Source organism: Macrotis lagotis, chromosome 2 (assembly GCF_037893015.1).
Source record: "Macrotis lagotis isolate mMagLag1 chromosome 2, bilby.v1.9.chrom.fasta, whole genome shotgun sequence".
NCBI lineage: Eukaryota > Metazoa > Chordata > Mammalia > Peramelemorphia > Peramelidae > Macrotis > Macrotis lagotis.
This window is the reverse complement of record NC_133659.1, coordinates 19,952,825-19,974,548: the sequence shown is the minus strand read 5'-3', so window position 1 is coordinate 19,974,548 and position 21,724 is coordinate 19,952,825. Positions and strand designations below refer to the sequence as shown.

Genomic DNA, 21,724 nt, shown 5'->3' with positions numbered 1-21,724 from the left:
TTTTATATAAAATGGCAAAAAGTGGTGTCTCAGCAAGAGCCAAAACTTCATCTTTTAGCCATGAATGGAATGGAAGCCCTGAATGACAACTTTTGTTCCTAAGTTTTGGCAAGAAAGGAAAATGAGTTTTGAGTAAATGCTTCTATAGCATCGAACTCCAGGATTTCAGGGCTAGAGTAATTATATTTATATGGTGTTCTGTGGTTACAAAGCACATGAAATTTTAAAACCAGACCAAAAAAAACCCCAAACGCTAAAACATTTTGCATTGGTAGAAGAGAAGAAAAACTAGGCTGTGATTTGTTGCTGGAGAAAAATGAGACAAATACTATCAGTCTTTTCCAACCATTCCACCCATTCAATAAATCAGAGGAGCGTCATGGGGAGGAGGAGAGGATAGGGCTACTAAACTCAGTTTCCTCAGTAATTTCACTAAACTCCTTTCTTCTTTCATTTGAGAGCTCGGAGTTGTAGGAATACTAGCCTCAATTAGGGAGCATATATTAAGAACTAAGAAATGAAGTTTCCTGATGATAAGCCAAAAGATAATTCAACTGAGGGAGTTGAGGAGAGAGAAGTTCAAAGAATAGACAAGATCTGACCATGGACATCTACTACCTTCTGTGAGTAGTCTGGGTGAGGGGACATTTTTCATAGCTCTTGGTTGAAAGATGTATAGTTCCCCCCCCCCCCTTCAGGAAATTCCCTATACCAGAAAAATCACAGGACTAGTTTCAATCCTTATTAGAATAATTAAAATAAATAGTGTTCATAAAGTATAATTAAATAAATATTGATAAAATTAAGAAATAATCTTTAAAATCATAGCTGACATTTAAATAACGCTCTAAGATTTGAAGAGCTATTGTGTGGAAAAGCAATCAGAATCTCCTACATGTGAAAGGCTTGAAAGTCATAGCATCAGGGGCAGCTAGGTGGCGCAGTGGGTGGAGCACTGGCCTTGGAGTCAGGAGTACCTGAGTTCAAATCTGACCTCAGACACTTAATAATTACCTAGCTGTGTGGCCTTGGGCAAGCCACTTAAACCCATTGCCTTGAAAAATCTAAAAAAAAAAAGCCATAGCATCCAGTGGATGGGAGACAGTAGCCTTGAAGATAACTGGTTAGTTGAACATCAGCTAGAAGCAGATTTGGTGGGAAGTGGGCTCATCAGAAGATATCAAGAGGAATCAGCAATGGAGGGATAATTCATCCCTCTGCCTTGGTGCCCAGGCAAAGAATGTGTATTTACCAAATATGTGTGTCTCTCATGACCCTGCGTATGTGTATTTTTGTTGAGGATGCATGTATTTGTGGGAAAGTGAGCCCAAAGTTTATGAAGAATGTTTTGTTGTGATTTTCCCCATTATGCTAATGTATTAAATGCCATTGCTTTGAGGTTAATGTGTCCTCTGGCTGACTAGCAAAAGTAAACACTTGGGCAGGGGCTCATGGGCTATGGCTGGTGATGATTCTTACCTACAAAGAATTTTGAATCTCCGTTAGTTTTTAAGGAGATTTGGGGGAGGGAATACATATAGGAGGGAATGCAAGTGTTTCTAAATTTTTAGATCGGGAAGGATATAAGTCCTCAAAACTATCCAGTATACAAAAGGACTCTAATTTATTCAAATACTCTATATACATGAGAGGAAATACCTATTCAGAAGATGAATTGTATTCTTTGTAGAGCTTTGCTCTACTTCCTGCCTCTCTCTAGTCCCTTGAGAAGGATCAAGACCGGGACCTAAAGTACAAGAGCAAAATTAGAGGCACCATGGAGCTGTTGGGAGAGGCAGCTGTCCTCATTTCATCTGCACTCTAGCCCTTTGAGGGGGTCCAGGCCTGCCATTTCCACTTTAATAAAAACAGTAATCATTAATTTGAGAGACCGTGGCACATAGAAGTGAAGGAGTTGGCCTCCAAAGAAGGAAAACCTATTCAAGTCTTGCTTCTGACCTATTGGCTTTCTGACCACGGGCAATTTGCTTAAACTCTCAGTGAAATTCTGTAAGACCATAAGCTGCGGATGTGCTGATCTAATAATAATAGCAATAGCTATAATTTATAAAGTACTCTGATATTTGCAGTGCACCTCATAACTATTTTCTCTGGGAGGGAAGTGTGATTATTATTTTCATTTGATAGATGAGAAAACCAAGACCAAGAAAGATTAAATGACTTGCCTAGAACCACTCAGCTAGTCAAGTGTACGAGGTCAAATTTGAACTCAGCTCCACGTGCATTTCTCTGTCTAATTTGTCAAGAACTCCCATTGATCTGCATTGATAGAGGGAAAAGGAAAGTCCCCGTACCAGTAAAATCACAGGACTGGTTTCAATCCTTATTAGAATAATTAAAATAAATTGTATTCATAAAGTATAATTAAATAAATCTTGATAAAAATTAAGAAATAATCTTTAAAATAGTAACTGACATTTAAATAATACTCTAAGATTTGAAGAGCTATCATGTGGGAAAGCAATCAGAATCATTTGGTTTTTTCCCAGAGGGCAGAATGATGAGGCAAAGTTTCATACTTCCCCATGAGGTGGCCCAAGGGGCAGAGTTAAGGAACAGGACATTCTAGACCTGGGCATGATCAGTACAAAGGTTCACAGATGGGAGAAGTGACACTAAATTTGGGATGAAGCAAATAACTTATATGCTCTTTTTTTTTAAAAATAGTTTTTGCAAGGCAATGGGGTTAAGTGTCTTGCCCAAGGTCACACAGCTAGGTAATGATTAAGTGTCTGAGGCTGCATTTGAACTCAGGTCCTCCTGACTCCAGGGCCGGTGCTCCATCCACTGCACCACCTAGCTGCCCCTGACTTATATACTCTTAAGAAACCTGGAAATGAAGATGAGGACCAGAATGGAAAGGCTTTAAACCCCTAGTCCAGGAGTATGTATTTTACCTGAGAGACAACAAAGGGATGTTGGAAACAGAGAAGGTGACAGCCAGTTTGGTGCTTTAGAAAAGAAGCTTTAGCTGCTGGGTGAAGAGTGGAATGGGATGGGATAAACCTGGAAGGCCAGAACCTAATTAGGAGGCTATTTCAAGAGTCCATTTTACAGGTGATGAAGACCCAAGCTAGGGCTGTGCCTCTGTTAATGATCTTTTCTAGAGCTCTAGAGCTACTCCCCTGGCTCCTACTTGCATTGTCAGGACAGATCCCTAGAAAGTGGTTGAGCCTCAGGGTTCTAAGAGTAACCCAGAGGGGTAGCTAGGTGGCGCAGTGGATGGAGCACCGGCCCTGGAGTCAGGAGGGGCTTGAAATCAAATCTGACCTCAGACACATAATACTTACCTAGCTGTGTGACCTTGGGCAAGTCACTTAACCCCAATGCCTTGAAAAACAAACTAGCAAAAAAAACCCTAATCTTGTTGATCCATTAAAATAGGGATCTCAAGCCCCATTCTTTATACCATAACACACCATCTCTGTTTGTGTCTCTGTCAGATCTTCATAGGTTTTCTGGTGCTATTCCTCACACTTCTAAGTCTTGTGATCCCTAGTTCAAAATACAACACAGAATGGAAAATGTAGAAAGAAAAATTTTAGAAAAAAGGACATAAAATATCTGAATTGAAAGGGATCTTAGAAAATGGATAATTAGAACATAGGCCATAGAACATTAGAATGTCAGAGCTAGAAACAAGAACCTTAGAGATTCCAACCTCTCTGAGGCCCAGACAAGAAAGATAAAGGTGATTTTTTTTCCTCTCAATTTATACTCTATTTCCCATCTCTATATCATTGTCCGGGCTCTACCTCACACCTAGAATGGTATCCCTTTTTGCCTCTGCCTCTTGATAGCCTTCATTTCTTTCAAAGTTGAGTTTGTACCATCTTTTCTAAGACTCAGTTTCTTGAAGGCAGTTTAATTTGTGTCTTTGTATTCTGGCAGTAGGTACAGTGGTGGGCACAGAGTAGGAGTTTAATAAATATGAATTGATTGATTAGCTTCCTGATTAGGGGCTTTTTAGGGGGTTAGAAGGGTTCTAGGGCTTAGAGTATGTGGGTTCTTAACCATTTTAGTATCCTGAACATCCCTAGTCAGACAATCTGGTGAATCCTATGTATCCCATTCAAAGTAATATTTTTCAATGCCTAAAATAAAACACTACTGTATTTTAAAGAAAACAAAAAAGACTTAATGCAACTTTAAAAAATGCAAGTTCAGAGACCTCAGGTTAGGTAACTTTTAGAGTAAGCCATTTGGTAACACTTATTTAATTTTTTTAATTTATTTTTATTAAAGACATTATTTGAGTTTTACAATTTTCCCCCCAATTTTACTTCCCTCCTCCCCCCATGGAAAGCAAGCTGTCAGTCTTTACTTTGTTTCCATGTTGTACCTTGATCCAACACTTATTTAGTTTTAAGACTTAAAATAAAAATCTCTCCACCATGACGGCTAGACATTTCTTCCATGCTTCTGATTTTGAATCTTTCAAACTTTTTAAAGATTAAGAGTGGATATCACAAATAGATCCATGAAAGTCTAGTTGCTGCCTAGCACATATCAAACTGTGCCCCCCCTCTCTCTCCCTCTTTCTCTCTCCCCATTCATCCCCCCACCCACCCACCCATCCATCATCCATCCATCCATCCATTCACCTGTCTATCTATCTATCTATCTACATCATCACCACTACACCAATCTTTAAATTGTATTTATTTTTTCTTCATTGATGCCATTTCAAAGAAAAACAAACTCTTGCAAACATTGAAAGATATTCTCAGAGACAAGAACCAGAAGGAACCAGATTTCAATTGGACATCCAGGAGGATGTTATAGCAAAGATTCAAATAGGCTGCTTTGGGGAGTGGGCAGGGGTCCTCTTCTCACTGTTACTCTTCCAGAAAGGGCTGGGTGACTACTTCTAGTGGGGATATATGTTAGAACTGATTCCTATTCAAGTATAGATCTGACTGGAATTGAAATTTGGGATTCTTTCTTCTGCAAACTTCCTTTAGGAGGAATGGCCAGAAGAGGTCACTATTTCTCTTCATAGGTTCCTACTCACCCCCAAACCAATAAACTGATGTAAAATTCTCATTGTACACAGACCCTTGGATTAACTTGGAAGCAGATCCAGAGGTGAGATAAGATTCTTGAGAGTAGGACCTGGACCCTAAGGACCTTTGGATTCCTAGTGCTTCACGAACAAGACTTCAACACTGGAATGTTCTATGGACATTCTCTCCTTCAGTATCAAAGAGAGCCCAGCTCCACTGTCCCAGCTATTGCAAGCCCTGTTTCCCCCCCCACCCCAAATGCTCCTCAGAACATCCAGTCAATGGGCTGGAGGTCTTCATCTACTTTTTCACAATTTTTTCCATTTTCAATGAAGCCCTCTGTCTCTCATCCAGTCTCCATGTCTTTATTGTTAAGATGGCTGCTATTACTTGAGCATAGACACAATCAAAAAACTTCACTTAAGCTGCTTGAGCCCCCAGCTGCATTTCTTCATTGCATTCTGAACCAGCCATAGTTTTGATTCTTCAGAAAAAACTCCAAGATTTATAAACATGTGGCATCCTAGGAGGCATCCTGAATTCAATTAAAACATGGACTTGGGACATAATTCAGGATAGTTAAAAGCACTATATAATTTTTAAAAATTAAATATTTTTTTTCAATCAATAAAAACCTATTTTCCCCTACATATTTCTTTTCCATATTGGGGGGAAACCCACCACAAAAATGTTCTAACCAAAATATATAGTCAAGAAAAACAGTATATTGGCAAGAATCCTTTTCTATCAATGATAGACTAGAGTTTCTGATCCAAACTGGTCACAAGCAATACTTCCAAGTGTTACCAAAGGTTTCCTATCTTCTACAATGCTCAGAATGAAGACCTTCTTAGCAATTTGCCTGCAATTTCCTAAATTTTACAATTTTCCCCTAACCTTGCTTGCCCCCACCCGCACCCCTACAGAAGGTAGTCTATTAGTCTTTAAGTGGTTTCCATGGTATACATTGATCTGAGTTGAATGTGATGAGAGAAAAATCATATCCTTAAGGAAAAAAATAAAGTATAAGATAGCAAAATTACAAAATAAGGTAACTTTTTTTTAAATTAAAGGTAGCAGTCTTTGGTCTTTGCTCAAACTCCACAATTCTTTCTCTGGATATAGATGGTATTCTCCATTGCAGACAGCCCCAAATTGTCCCTGGTTGTTATACTGATAGAATAAGCAAGTCCATCAAAGTTGATCATCACCCCCATGTTGCTGTTAGGGTGTACAATGTTCTTTTGGTGCTGCTCATCTCTCTCAGCATCAGTTCATGCAAATCCCTTCAGGCTTCCCTGAACTCCCATCCCTCCTGGTTTCTAATAGAACAATAGTGTTCCATCACACACATATTAGGTGACAATCTTGATGAATGTCAAGGGTTGGCAACTAGGGGAGGATTTTTTTTTTTCCAAATACAGTCACAACCCAGAATCATTGAGCTGAAATCAATCTCAGAGGTCTTTTAGTCAAAACCCCTCCTTTTATAGTTAGGGAAATTGAGACCCAGAGAAGCATTTCTTGAGACACAGAACACTTTTAGGAACATAGCCCAGACAACATCTCATCCAGAAAACAGGAAAAAAATGACTTGTTTAAGGTCATATAGGTGGGATTGTCATAGATCGGGAATGTGAACTTGGGTCTTTGGGCTTCAAGAGTAGTTGGCACAAGAGGCGGCTAGGTGGCATAGTGGATAAAGCACCGGCCCTGGAGTCAGGAGTACCTAAGTTCAAATCCGGTCTCAGACACTTAATAATTACCTGGCTGTGTGGCCTTGGGCAAAGTCACTTAACCCTGTTTGCCTTACCAAAAAAACCCTAAAAAAAAAAGAGTAGTTGGCACAGTGGATAAAGCACTTGACCTGGAGCCAAAAGGATCTGAATTCAAATCTAACCTCAGAGCTATGTGACCCTTAGCAAGTCATCTAATCCTGTTTGCCTCAGCTTCCTCATCTGTAAAATGAGCTGGAGAAGTAAACCACTCTAATATTTCTTCTAAGAAAACCCCAAAAGAAGTCACAAACGTGACTGAAATGACTCAATAACAATGAACTCCAAATGTCCTGGTCTTTCTACTGTGACATCACCACCCATCTCAGTAGAGGAAGTTCTGTGTGGAATAATGGATCCTTGAAGTATTGTAAACTTTATAATGATAATCATATATCATGGTTGTAACTATTGAAGTAACAAACTCATACTCCTGACTCTATCTAAAATTTTGATGTTGATTTTCTTTCTCTATTTACTCTGGTTTTCAGCAACCACACCACACCACACCACACCACACCACACCACACCACACCACACCACACCACACCACACCACACCACACCACACCACACCACACCACACCACACCACACCACACCATACCACACTCTTCCCTTTCCTCCATTTTTCCTTTTCTTTCTCTTCCAACCCAAACTACTTTAAGTGATTTCATTTGCTTCCATTTTCCAAAATCATAAAATTTTTCAGAGCTCACAAAATCTGCTGTGAGTTATGAGTATTTTAGCAAAGATGGCATGAAACTGGAGAGCTGCCAGAGGAGGGAAACAGAATGGTGATGGACCTGGAGTCCAGGTCACATGTGGATCAGGGGAAGGAGTTGGACATTTTTAGCCTGGAGAAGATAAGGCACTGGAAGTCAAGTCATGAAGGAGAACCAACTTCTCCTAAAAGTCTCCAGTCTGTCTTTTAAAAATCTATGCCTTTGGGGCAGATAGGTGGTGCAGTGGATAGAGCAACCAGCCCTAAAGTCAGGAGGATCTGAGTTCAAATCCGACCTCAGACACAATAATTATCTAATTGTGTGACCTTGGGCAAGTCACTTAACTCCATTGCCTTGCAAAAACAATAAAAAAGAAAGAAAAGAAAAAAAGATTTAAAGCTTGGTATATCTTTCCTGCTGTCTTCATTCTCAGTCCAGGAAAGATAAGAATGGACTCAATCCCACCTCCCCAACCCCATCATCCCCTGATAGCCCACTTGAATCTGTTCTGCCCCAAAAGATAAAGCTCTCTTTTTAAGCATTAGCCCCATTCTGAGGCAGTGAATAGAAGTCCAGACTCTGGATAAGTCCTATTCAACTCACACATCACGGAGAGAAAGGATCAGAGCTTCAAGGTCAATAAATTTTGATTTCCATGGACCACACGATCAATGTAACAATAGCACCTGTGTGCTAGGCAGCCTCAAAGAGCCATATATTACCACAGATATGGAAACATAGAGTATCTATAGTAAGGTAAAGAAATACAGGTACATAAACGTAGGGCTGAAAAGGAGATATGAGACTATTGAGGACAATCCCTCCTTTTTAAAGATAAGAAAATGAAGACCCAAGGAGATTAACTGATTTTCCCCAAGGTCATACAGGTAGTCAGGCTCAGAGATGAAATTTGAACACAGGTCCTTGGACTCATGTAGCACCATTACCAGAAAGATCCCCTTGAAGCAGTGGAAGAGTTGGGTTCAAGTTCTATTTCTGGTACTGATTAATACACAATTTCTCAACTCTCCTGGAAAGACAGTGTAGTTGTAGAGAAGGTGCCAATCTGCTTTGGTAGAGGGAGTTTCTCCACCTAGAAGTACCCTCTAATAATGAAATCACAGGTCCAGTTCTAACCTTGGACTATCCTCTTGATTCCAGAGATGTTTTTCCTTTCCTTATTCCACATGGTTGGTATCATATCAGCCCCAGTAATGATAAAGACTCTCTTTGTTTCCTGGTTGGCTTTGGATTTTGAATTCAGGACCAGGTGGGCTTGGAGAGGTCCTCTAATCCAATCTAACCAGGAATTCTGCAGGCCAGATGGTTTTTCCCCATATTTACTCGAAAACCTCCAGTGAGGAACAACCCACCATCTTTTTAAAAAATTTTATTTATTTAAGGCAATGGGGTTAAGTGACTTGCCAAGGTCACACAGCTATGTAATTATTAAGTGTCTGAGGTCACATTTGAACTCAGGTCCTTCTGACTCCAGAGCTGGTAGTCTAAGCACTGCACCAACTAGCTGCCCTATTCCACCACCTTTTTGAGACCACTTTTTGGACACCACTATCTGAGAGGAGGTTTTCCTAATCTCAAGTCTAAATGTGCTTATTTTCAATTTTTTCATTTTTCTTGGTTCTACTCTGTGGGACTAAGAGTAAAGCTAATCCCTCTTCCCATGAGAGAACTTCCCATGGAAGAACTCTCCCCTTACCCCCAAATCTTCTTCCAATCCATTTAGGGTCTGGGAAGGTGGAGTGTTGTATTTTGTCACGGCTAATTAAATTAATGAGAGACTTCTTAAACCTTCCATTTATCATTTCTAAGCAGCCAATTTTAATGGATCTGTTTCCATTTAAGCAATATGGGGTAATTATCAAATTAATTTTTTAAGAAAAGACACCACCACAGGGGACAGATGGATGATCACTTATCCTAGGATCTCCAGTGGATTTAAAATTCATTAATCTTTGGACCACTACTCACCCAGGGAGGAAGAATATTAATTTATTTCACCAGGTGGGGAACTAGAGACATAAAGAGGTGAAGGGGGTTGACAGTGACAGAGTGAGGCTGGAAATGCTGGGACCACATCCAAAGCTTTGAAGCCCTCCTCTAACTCTCAAACCAGAAGATGATTAATCAGTAAGATTTTGTTTGATGCAAAGAGAACCAGGCTGAGGGTCAGGAGCAATGGGCTTCATTTTTGACTTTGCAACTGAGACACCATGTGATTCTGGCCAAATCAAGTCCCCTCTTTGGAACTCAGTTTCCTCAGTTTGCAGTTTGGTCCCAAGGATCTCCAAGGTCCTTTCCAGTTCTAAATTCCACAGGGGAGCTGATCTTCAGTTGTTTCAGTCTGGTCTGACTCTTTGTGACCCCATTGGGGTTTCTGTGGCAAAGATACTGGAGTGGTTTGTCATTTCCTTCTCCAGCTCATTTTAAAGATGAGGAAATCGAGGCAAACAGGGTGGTGACTTGCCCAGGGTCACATAGCTAGGAAGTATCTGAAACTGGATTTGAACTCAAGACTTCCTGACTCCAGACTCAGTTCTCTATAGGATTAAGTGGTCATACAAATAGAGAAACCCAGGTGGCTAGAATCCAAATTTAGCCTCCATCCTGTAGAAGTTTGGGGAAAAGGAGTAATAAAGACACAACTGGAGAGAGGAGAAGATGATGGAGACCAGCTAGTATAACCCACATCTCAACAAGAATCCCCTGGGTAGTCTGGTCCAAAGTAGTCATCAACCCTCTGCTTGAAGACCTCCAGGGAGGGAGTTTACATTCTGCATCATACAATAACTTGCATTGTGGGGCAGTTGGATGGAACTAGAGGCAGAAAGACCTGAGTTCAAATCCAATCGCAGATACTTCCTAGTTGTGTGACCTTGGAAAAGTCATCTATCTTTCATCTGCCTCCATTTTCTCAATTGGAAAATAGGGATAATCATCACTCCTACTCCTCAAGTCTGTAAAAATAAAATAAGAAATTTGTTTAATGCTTAGCAAAGTAGCTGACATCCAATCAGGATGTAATAAATGGCTGCTCCCTTCTCCCTCTTCTTGCCATCTTCCTATGGGGGGACTAGAACATACACAGCTAAATCGATCTGAAACATGCACTAGAAACACACAAAATATATGAAAAATAAAAACCATACACAAACATACAATCCATACAAATTTACAAAAATCAAAATAGAAAAAGAAAAAGAAAATACAAAGTAATGTTTTTCAGGGAAGGAGATTGGAAGTTCTAAGAACTGGGGGATGAGGAAAGGAGGTGACCTTAAGGCTGAGGTGGGACCATCAGGATGAGGCAGAGGGAGAGTGCTTGAGGTCTGAGAGAAAGCTTCTGCCAAGTTCTTCCAGATCCTGGGTCCTTCTTGCCATTCATGCCCCATTCTGAAAGTCTGTGCCCAAGATTCTTGGCCTCCATTAAGATGATTAAGTTGGAAAGAGAAAGAGTCTCTTGGTTCTCCTGTGAATGCAGGCTCCCCCAATTATGTAACCAAAGCCTCTCTCTGCGGGTGATGGTGAGGTCCTTCCTGGAAGCTCCAATTGCCTCCCTGGATGAAGGAGGGCTCTTTGCATTTTTTCTGGGCTCATTATAAAACCCTGTTTCTCCCCAGAATCAATAATGGGGCCATGGCTTTCTTTGTTCAGCTGTGTGAAGACCAATAATTGTTTTTCTCCAATGACTGAAGAACCAGCTGTGGCACTAATAAAAACAGCTGCTTCTACATTCTTTCAACAGGATAAATAAAACTCCCTTGCAATTTACTGTAAATTGGTTTCCTGGGGAGAGTGTCAAATTTGAAGGGGTGGGAGGGGAGGGAGGGAGGCTGGGGAAGGGAGGGAGACTTGAGCTGTTCTATTTTTACAAAAAACCTTTTTTGGTCAAATGCCTCAGTGGTGTCTAGAGTTGGCCATCCATAGGCTGAAGCATGAATTCATTTTAGGAAATGCAGAGTAGGTAGGGCCAAGGATCATTCAAATCCCCATCAATCAACATTTATTAAGTGCCACTTATCTATCTATTATATATTTACATACATACATATAACATACACATATGCATTCTAGACATTGTGCTAAGACATAGAGGTACAAAAAGAGTCAAAAGAGAGTCCTTATCCAAGGAGCTTCCAATCTAATGTCATTCTATTGAAATGGAAGAGATGAGCAGCAGGGCATGGCTCAGCTTAGGCTCTGATCCTCAGCTGGAAGCCTTCCTCCATTTTCCATTCTTGTTCTTAAATGCAAAATGTCATTTATTCTGCCTGGCATCATTCTTCTTTCCACTTCTCCTAGGGTTGGATGGAGGGTGCTGATGGAACAACATTTGAGTTTTGTGTTCAGATTTAGGTGTCACCTTTTTTGGAGGGAGTTTGGCAATTGAGAACACATCCAGAGGAAGATGACCAGGATAGTGAAAAGTCTTGAGTTCTTGTCCTATGAGGATTAGGGAGGGAAGCAAGGTGGCAAAGTGGAGAGAACACTGGGTTAAGAAGACCAGAGTTCAAATCCAGCTTCAGAGATTTTTACTAGTTGTTTGACCCTGAGAAAGTCCTTTCCCTCAGTTTGCCTCAGTTTCCTCATCTGTAAAATGGAGATAATAACAGCTCCTCCCAAGGTTTCTGTGAGTATCAAATGAAATAATAATTGTAAAACACTTACAATATCTGGCACATTAAAAGTATTATATAAGGGGCAGCTAGGTGGCACAGTGGATAGAGCACCGGCCCTGAAGTCAGGAGTACCTGAGTTCAAATCCGGCCTCAGACACTTAATAATTACCTAGCTGTGTGGCCTTGGGCAAGCCACTTAACCCCATTGCCTTGCAAAAAAAAAACTAAAAAAAAGTATTATATAAGTACTATTATTATTATTATTGGAACTGGGAATATTTAATGTGGAAAAGAGAATACCTGGAGGAACTCATGACAGCAGCCTCCAAAGACAAGATTTCATATTGGTGTTGTAGTTGCTGAATTGCTTCAGTTGTGTCAAACTCTCCATGACCCCATTTGGGGTTTTCTTGGCCAAGACACTGGAATGGTTTGCCATTTCCTTCTCCAGCTCATTTTACAAAGAAGGAAACTAAGGCAAACAGGGTAAAGTGACTTGCCCAGGGTCATGCAGCTAGGAAGTATCTGAGGCTGGATTTGAACTCAGGAAAATGAGTCTTCCAAACTACAAGCCTGGTGAGTTATGTCCTATGGCACTCTCTAGTTGCCCTATAGCTTCCATACTCTCCCACATATTGAATATTTTCAGGGTTGTACACCCCTTTCCTCATAACCATCCTGTGGGCCAGTTCCTATTTTCAGAACTGCAACAAGGAAGAGCATTTAGATTTAGGCTCAGAGATCATGGATTGTGGGGTTCTGGATTTCACTCTGCTTGGCTTCCAAGCAAGAAGTAATCTCAGCAGAATCAGAATGCTTTGAGGACAGAGGAAGTGCTTCACTTTTAGAGACCAGCTGATCTCTGCAAATTTTTATTTTCAATTCAACCTATTATTTCATCAGAGATTCTCCATTGAGGAAACCCCCTCTAAGAATGAAGGTTAATATCTTCCCTGTGGAAGTGCTGAGAAAGGGAAGTGACTTGTCCAAAGTCACTGAGTCAGAATGACCTGAGGTGGGCTTTGAACCCTGATATTCCTAACTTGAAGGCCAGCTCCCTCCACACCATGCCAAGTTGGTACATAAAAAGTGTTCCATAAATTCTTGTTGAGTTGAATTGAATTGAAGCAGGACCAGTAGCTGATAGTTGTCAGAAGACAGAATTCAGAGAGAACACCCTAAGCAAAAAAAAAAACAAACCCTTCCCCTTCCTGAGATAGTCAACATTGCTGTGAAAGGTTTGGTTGCCCCCTGGGCTGCTAAGGGGGCCTGTCTGGGCATCAGAGAGGAGGTTGGACTAGATCACCCCCTAAGATCTCCCACAGCACCCCAAAGTCTTGTCTTAGCTAATTAATTAGAAAGTGAGGGAATCTCATCTCCCACCTCCCTGCCTTTGCCCAGCTTCCTTTCTGCCTGCTATACTCCTCTGTGCCAGTCCTAACTCTCGAACTCTTAGATGGATAACTTTAAGGCTTGGTTTAATAACAGTTTCCAGCTGGCTTTCTTTCTGAGCCTTTTATTTGTTAGTTCCCTTCCCCTAAAACCACTAAAAATCACTGAATTCAATTTAAGTTTATTTTTTATTGCCTTACAAGCAATAGTATTGGACAAGTGGGTGGTACAGTTGATAGGGCACTAAACCTGGAGTCAGTAAGACTCATCTTTCAAGTTCAAATCCAGTCTCAGATGCTTTCTAGCAGCGTGACCCTGGGCAAGTCACTTCACCCTATTTGCCTCAGTTTCCTTATCTGTAAAATGAGCTGGAGAAGGAAAAGAAAATCCACTCTAGTATTTCTGCCAAGAAAACCCCAATGGGGTCAGGAAGAGTGAAATGCAATTGAAATGACCAAATAACCACAAAATAGTCAATGGCATGCTATCATGTGTTTAACAATCAGCCTCTGGTGGGGGGCGGGGGGAGATGTTCCCAGGACAGACTTTTAAGTGTCATTTGCGTTATTAGCATTTTCTCCTTCACCTTCTTGTCTAGACCACCACCAAGAAATCTAGCCCTTTTTTATCATATGCACCTGATTTCCCGAGTAGAAGGTTCTCAAACTGAACATTTAATGAGTGACTTTGGTGAACAGGTACAGGCTAGCTCCAGTACCTCTATTTTTATGTTGTTTCTCTCCAGGTGACTGTAAAATTCCTAAGGGCAATAGCCTTTTGGGGGGTCTTTGTACCCTCAGGTGTAGTTCCATACCTAGCACTGAGGGCCAGAGGATAACAGCTAGGTTTATGATTTCACTAGAATGAGGAGCTCCATCCACCAGTGCAGGCACACACCTCCTCTCCTAGTTATAAGTGCTGCAGAGAGTCAACCAGCCCATATCTAAGGGGTCTCTCACTCCTCCAGCTCCCATTGTCTGGCAGGTAACAGGCACTTAAGGAATTGAACAGGACAAGACTGGTCCAGGAAGCCTTAGTCTTTCTAGTGAAAGGACCTTTAAGGCCACCAAGTCTAACCTTTCCTTTGACAGATGAGGACAGGGCCATGGGGGGGTGGGGCTGACCTTGGTCTCCCAGCTGGAAAGTATCTGAGGTAAGATTTGAATTCAGGCTTCCTAACTCCAAGGGCACTACCCACTCCACCATGCTGCCTTTCAAGATATTTTGTTAACTGTGAGACTTTGAAAGGGCCAAGAAGAGACTCCCAGACTATGCCCATAGAAGCCACAACTTGACTTTTTCAAGGAAACTGGAAAATTGAGATACAGTTGATGATTGCATCCTCTGCTTAAGAAATGCACTCAAGGGGCAGCTAGTAGTTCTAAGGACAATCCTGGAGTCAGGAGGACCTGAGTTCAAATCTGGCCTCAGACACTTAATTCCTTACTTAGCTGTGTGACCTTGGGCAAGTCACTTAACCCCATTGCCTTGCAAAAACTAAAAAAAAGGAAAGAAAAATGTTCAGAAGGACTCTGAATTTTCACTCTGAAGATGTGGGTTTAAATTTCAGTGTTTTCCTCATATAATCTGTGTTGCCAGAGCAAATGATTTAACCTTTCAAGCCTGTTACATCATCTGTCTAATAAGGGTAATCTGCAAACAGAATAGTTTGTACAACTCAAATCAACTCTTAGAATCTCAGCATTGGAAGGGACCCCAAAGGCCATTTTGTCTAATCCACAATTGGAAAACAAATGACAATAGACCTGGCAAGGGAATATCCTGCCTTGTGTGTTCCCTAAATTCTGGGATGGGAAACCCAAGCTTTGACAGCTCCTTCCAAGCTAGAAAGACTGTGAGGCAGGGTATCTTTTGTCTGTAGATCAGCCCACCTAAGGGTGATGGATTTCTGATCAGATCTGTTCCTTTCCATTCCACTGAGTTCCTTTCTGTTCAATTTCATTCGATTCAATTAATTTCATTTCATTTAAATTTATTTCAGTTCATTTCATTTCCATTTAATTCAATAAAGTGAACTTTTAAAAAGTACCTGCTAAGCAGAAGGTGTGCTAGGGATCCAAAGACAAAATTAAGGGGTGGGGGAGCCACTCTCTAATCTTCCAGATGCTCCTGCAGAAGGAGTACAGAGCCTGGACTCAGGAAGAGTCTTCATCTTGAGTTCAAATCTAGCCTCAGACACTCCCTAGCTGTGTGACCCTGAGCTAATCATTTAACCCTGTTTGCTTCAGTTTCCTCATCTATAAAATGACCTGGAGAAGGAAATGGTGCATCACTCCAATATCTGCCAAGAAAAGCCCAAATGGGAGCCACCAAAACATCTGATTCTACTGAAACAACTGGACAATTTTAAGAAACTCTTCAAGATGCTTAATTCTTCTGGGGAATAGAGAATGTAAAGGAACAAATTATCCAAATGATTTTCAGGGAAGATGTGAAGGAATAGAATAGAGATGCGAAGGAAGCTAAAGAGTCTACAGGACAGGGTGGCCAGGTGGCGCAGTGGATAGAGCACCAGCCCTGGAGTCTGAGTTCAAATCCAACCTCAGACACTTAATAATGACCTAGCTGTGTGGCCTTGGGCAAGCCACTTAACCCCATTTGCCTTACAAAAACCGAAGGAAAAAAAAACCAGTCTGTAGAACAGAAAGAATGGTCATACCCAGATGTGCATTTTGCAAAAATGATCCTGGGAGCTGTTTGGGTGATGGAGGGAAGAGGAGAAAGAACAGAGACAGGGATGAGGAGCTGCTGCAATAGTCCAGGAGAAAGGTGATGGGGGCCTCAACCAGATGATTCAGGAAAAATAAATTTTATCAGCCATAATAACTCACATAGGCTGTCAACTGGAGCATGCCATGGTCTCCAATCGGTTTTGATGAGGAATACCTATGCTGATGAAATAATGGGTTTTTGAAGAACTGAAGGGTAATGATGATGATGGATGATGATAACATGTTCTTAGATAGTGCCTTTTAGATTCCAGGCACAGTTTCTAAGTGTCTTACAAATATGAAAGACCTGCCCACTTGTCAAATGAATTTCAGGCACCAGGAGACAGATGGTCTCAAGTCTGCTGAATTTTCTTTGGTCTTAGAGGAGAGTTGAACTCACCTTCATCCTTCTGATAGAGTTACTGACTGCGGAGCATCAGGAGCAATGATGGCTCCTGTTTTCTCTCATCATGATGGACTGGCCCATCAAGTTATAGATTTAGTTGGAAGGAGCCTTTGAGGCTCTCTCATATAACTCTTTCATTTTCCAGAGGAGGAATCTGAGTTTAGAAAAGTGAAATAATTTAGCCAAGTGGCAAGTTTTGAAAGGTTTTGAAAAGACTATTCTGTGGAAGACCTTTGGACTATTCAGCCTCCTAAGGCAGATCTAGAAAAGACAAGGATAGGCAAGGGGCAGAGGGGCAGATTGATGTTGGATGTCACCTAGAACTACCTAGAAAGATAACTATCAGGAACTGGAATGACTTCTCCCATCATGGGGCAGTCTGGAAGTCTTCAAGCAATGACCTCTTGTTGGGGTTGACAGGATGGAAGCTCCTTGAGGGCAAGGCTTCTTTTATTTTTGACTTTGTAGCACCAGCATAGTATCTGACATGTAGTAATGATTTGATAAATACCTGTTGCTTGATGTTTTTGATGATGATGATTTGTTCTTGAAGAAGACGATGATGCCATGACAAAGAAGTGATTTAGATTTTAGTTTATGTGTTTATTGTGTGTGTGTGTGTGTGGGGGGGGATTGAGTCTCCAACCTCACTTTCTCCTCTGGAACCATCAGAGTCCAGTGGCCAAATCAGAATGATTGGAGGTGACCCTGGATGCAGAGACAATCAGGATTAAGTGATTTGACCAAGGTCACACAGCTGCTAAGTGTCTGAGACTAGATTTGGACTCAGGTAACTCCAGGGCTGGCGCTCTATCCACTGTACCACCTAGCTGCTACTTGTTGATTGGTTGATAATCAAAGGGGGATTTTCCCTCAAGGTATGCCTAGGAGGTACCTGAGGTTCCTTCCAGGTCTAAGGTGCTCTGATTCTGTAATCCAATAAATCCTCAGGAGAAGAAGAATTGATCCAAGCTATTGGATAAAGCTTTTCTCTTTAAAAAAAAAACACACCAGCCAAATAGACACAAAATGAACGTCTACTCAAGTGTCTTTGAATCCAAACATCATTAAAACTACAAGTGATTATTTTACTGTTTTTTGGGAAATTTAATTTTGTAGCATTTTTATCAGTGCCTCAAATGTCTTTAGCCAACACACACATGAGCATGCACACACACACACACACACACACACACACCCCTAATGGAATCTGATGAATTGTCTTTCCTTGTGCCTCCCCCTACAAAAAGTCAGTACATGAGGAGTCCGTGACTCTTAGCAGATCAGTTTGGCAACAGTGGTCCAACTGAATCAGCGGTGTATCTCTGCTGAATTCCCTTCCCTTGTGATGGCCAAACAAACTTCATCTTGTTAACGGCTAAATCATCTAGGGAGATTCACGTTATTCCAGTCTTGGACTTGAAGAACCACATGAGCCTGGACCAAGCCTGGTCTACAATATCTGTTGAACCAGGTTTGGAAAGATTGATGGTTTTGGTGTAGGGGAGAGAAAAGAAGATATTGGAAAGGAATAATAATGATGATGAACTGAAGCTTTAAAGAGAGAGCCAAGGGAAGACTCAGAGTCAAGATGACCTGAGTTCAAATGCAGCCTCAGATGTAACAATTACCTAGCTGTGTGATCTTGGGCAAGCCACTTAACCCCCATTGCCTTACAAAACAAAAAGCAAAAACAAAGAGAGACAGAGACAGAGACAGAGACAGAGACAGAGAGACAGACAGAAAATACTCTGTGTACACACACAGAGAAAGAAGCTAGAATCTAGAGAGAACAGAATTCACTATAAAATGAACTATATGTCTGTGAAAATGGGCAGCCCTCAAATTATGGTCAGATATACGGGGAAGAAATTTTGGGACAGAGACTGGAGGGATACACCAAGGAGGCGTTCACTAGAATGTTATTTATATGCAATGGAGTAAATGGTTGGCACAGTGGAGAGAGCACCAGGCCTGAGTCAGGAAGATTCATCTATTGAGTTAAAATCTGGGCTCAGACACTTACTTTGCCCTATTTGCCTTAGTTTCCTCATCTTTAAAATGAACTAGAGGAGGAAATGACAAACCACTCCAGTATCTTTGCCAAGAGAATTCCAAAATATGATCACAAAGAGTCATCAGACATCACTGAAAAAGAACCAAAAATAACAACTTATATACAATATAGGAAAAGAGATATTAGATAGGAATCTATGTTTTGTCTTCACTTCTACTGGCTAGTGAAAAAAGGTGGGACCCAACTCATGACTCTGGCCTGTGAGCAATAAATCTGTATCCTGTCTCACCATGATGGGTCATCTGTGGTTATCGAAGTGGCTGTGGTGGCCTTATCAGTCCTATTCAATTCCAGAACTATAATGGTAATAGAGAGAATTGAGTCTAAATTAAATAGTAATTATCTCCTTAACATTTCTGACAGGTGAATACTTCTCCACTTGCATACTCCTAGTGACAGGGAGTTCACTATCTATCAAGGTGACTGCCATTCCATATTTAACAAGTGGCTATTGCCAGGGAACTCCAAGCCACCATTTTGCAACTTCTCTCCTTTGATTGTGTTTTGCTGCCATAGCTTGATAGGGTTCAAAATCATCGTCTATAAACTCTATAAACATCCAAGTGGGAATTCAGCGAAGGATTTGACCAAGCTTACCTGGAGCCATATTCCTTCCTTTACTCTATTCGGTTTGCTGTTGACTCCTAAACATCACGAAGCCAACTCCCAAAGTCAACTTGATCCTGTTATGTAGTAGGAGGCAATGGGCTGTGTTTTCAACTCCAAGTTAGGAGTGGAATTTCAGTTTGTCATTTCTGAGCAGGAGGCCTGAGGAGTCATAGTAGAGTAGGAGGGACACTGAAATGATAATATTAGAGTACACAAAATAATTAACAGCTGCCAGGTCACCCAACTTGAGAGCTGTTTCAGAGCATTCTACTCTTGAAATGTTGTTGCTAAGCTACAGAGAGGGGGTGGGGGATTCATCCCCCCAAAAAATGAAGAGAGAAAAAAAATGAAACTGAAAACGCAGGAAAACAAATGCCATGCTTTGGAAATGATTCACAGAATCACAAAATGTTAAAGCTAAAAGGGGCTTTGGAACACAGGATATTAGAACATAGATCATTCGACTTCAGGTGGTTAGACCATAAATGGTTAGAACATGGAAGATTAATTCATAGATTATTAGACTAGAGAACATGAGAACATGAGAACATAGAATGCTATATTATAGAAAGTTAGAATGTTAAGTGTAGGACTTAGAAGGGACATTGGACCATAAAATGTTATAACACAAAGTGTCAGAGCTGGAAAAATGTTGAGAATAAAAAAAATGTTAGTTTATGAAGAATATTAGAACCTAAAGAGACCTTGGAGAATCACCTGGTACAACTACTTCATTTTATTTTTTGGGAAACTGAGGCACGTAGACGTATAGTGTAATATGGTGAAAAAAAGCACTATAACTGAGAAAAGTCCTCTGATCTCAACTTGGTCATTTGTTGCTGACATTTGTCGTTTGTTTTTGAGGAGGACCTCAAGGTGATGTCTTGAACCATTCGTGAATTGGACCTAAGTGAGGCAGAGCTGTCCAAAGTCATCAGTCTCATTTTTTCTTCCAGATTCATCTAAGTCCAGTGGAAAGATGGATGTCAGGATGACAAACAATGACCATGTCTAACCATAGTATTTGCTTCAGTCACCTTCATGAGCAATGGAACATTGTTTTCATCTGTCCATTCCTCTGGGGAAGTTTTCTCATGCTTGGGGTAGACATCCCCCAATCTCATTGATGGGTTTGTGGTCTGAAAGTTACCTCAACCTGCTTTAACCCATCTTCCAAGGCAGTTATTAGGACAGTTAGATAGAGCAGTGGATAGAGCAGTGACCCAAACACTTGACACTAGCTGTTGTGACCTTGGACATGTCACATAACCCTGATTGCCCCACATCCAGGGCCATCTCCAGTTGTCCTGATTCATATCTGGTCACTGGACTCAAATGGCTCTGAAGGAAAGTGAGGCTGGTGACTTAGTACAATATCTCCCTTATCCAAATTCAATTGCTTATCATGGCATCACTTCCCTGATATCATGGCCTTCTTTGAAAATGAAGGAGCAACATCATTATTATTTTATTACTATTATTATCATTATTATCAGGATGCTATAGTTTCTTAGAACCACAGGTGAGAGTTGATTGATGAGTGGATACCAGAGTTGTGAATGAAGCAACCTGGAAGAACGGCCCCTTCTGGACACTGTAATTCTATGAATGACTCAAAAGATCATTGGTTTATATAATTATTTAATTTCAATCATCTGCTGAAAATTATGATTTTAATAAGGGAAATTGTTTATCTGAATCCCTCTAAAGTAAATTAGGGGAAGTTCGTCACTTTAGGATTGGTCCCTGGGAGATCTTTTTTGTCCCTTGTAACTCATGAAAATTCTCTTTTACAGGCTTAGGAGATTGCCATCAGCATCAGAGGAGGTATAATACCTGCTCCTTTGAAATCTGAGTTCATCCAGTGAGTTGGTGTATATGTTTGGTTGGAACATTAAACTTTTTTTATTTTTAAAAAAGATCAGACCTTCAATTGAACTCATTCTTTAAAAAAAATCAGAGTGAGCTGACATTCTGTGAATTGAAATTGAAATTGGATTGACAGTCTGTACCACCAAAACTCCCAAAGAAGCTTACTTGGATACCTCATTCTCTGCCTCTTTTCATCATCGAAACTCTGTCATGAGTAATACAGAGATTGCTGGGATTCAAGGTATCCAGCAATTGAAAAATTCCTAAATTGTAGAGACAGAGGTTGCCTGTGGGGGTAGAGGTGGGGGGCGATTTCTGAATAAAGACTGTAGGCCAGAGAACATGAATTGGTTTTAGTAATTATGCTCTCTGTCTTACAGATGAGGAAACTGAGGTTGAGTGGTTAAATAATATACCTACCCATGTTCCCACAGCTGGTGTGGCCAAGGCAGACCAGACCCTGAAGTCTTTTAA

At 40.9% G+C, this 21,724-nt stretch overlaps 1 long non-coding RNA gene across 3 annotated transcripts in view; it reads left to right on the top strand.

The window, feature by feature from the left end:
* Positions 1-21,724, top strand: part of LOC141512410 (uncharacterized) — a 49,010-nt gene that overhangs the window by 6,929 nt on the left and 20,357 nt on the right. The window contains exons 2-3 of one of the 3 annotated variants that reach the window (XR_012475488.1): positions 460-623; positions 21,175-21,491. The exons of 1 other annotated variant lie outside the window; for it this stretch is intronic. This is a non-coding gene — a long non-coding RNA (uncharacterized LOC141512410). The remainder of the gene's footprint in view (positions 1-459; positions 624-21,174; positions 21,492-21,724) is intronic. One more of the 3 variants, XR_012475489.1, reaches the window with a different exon arrangement.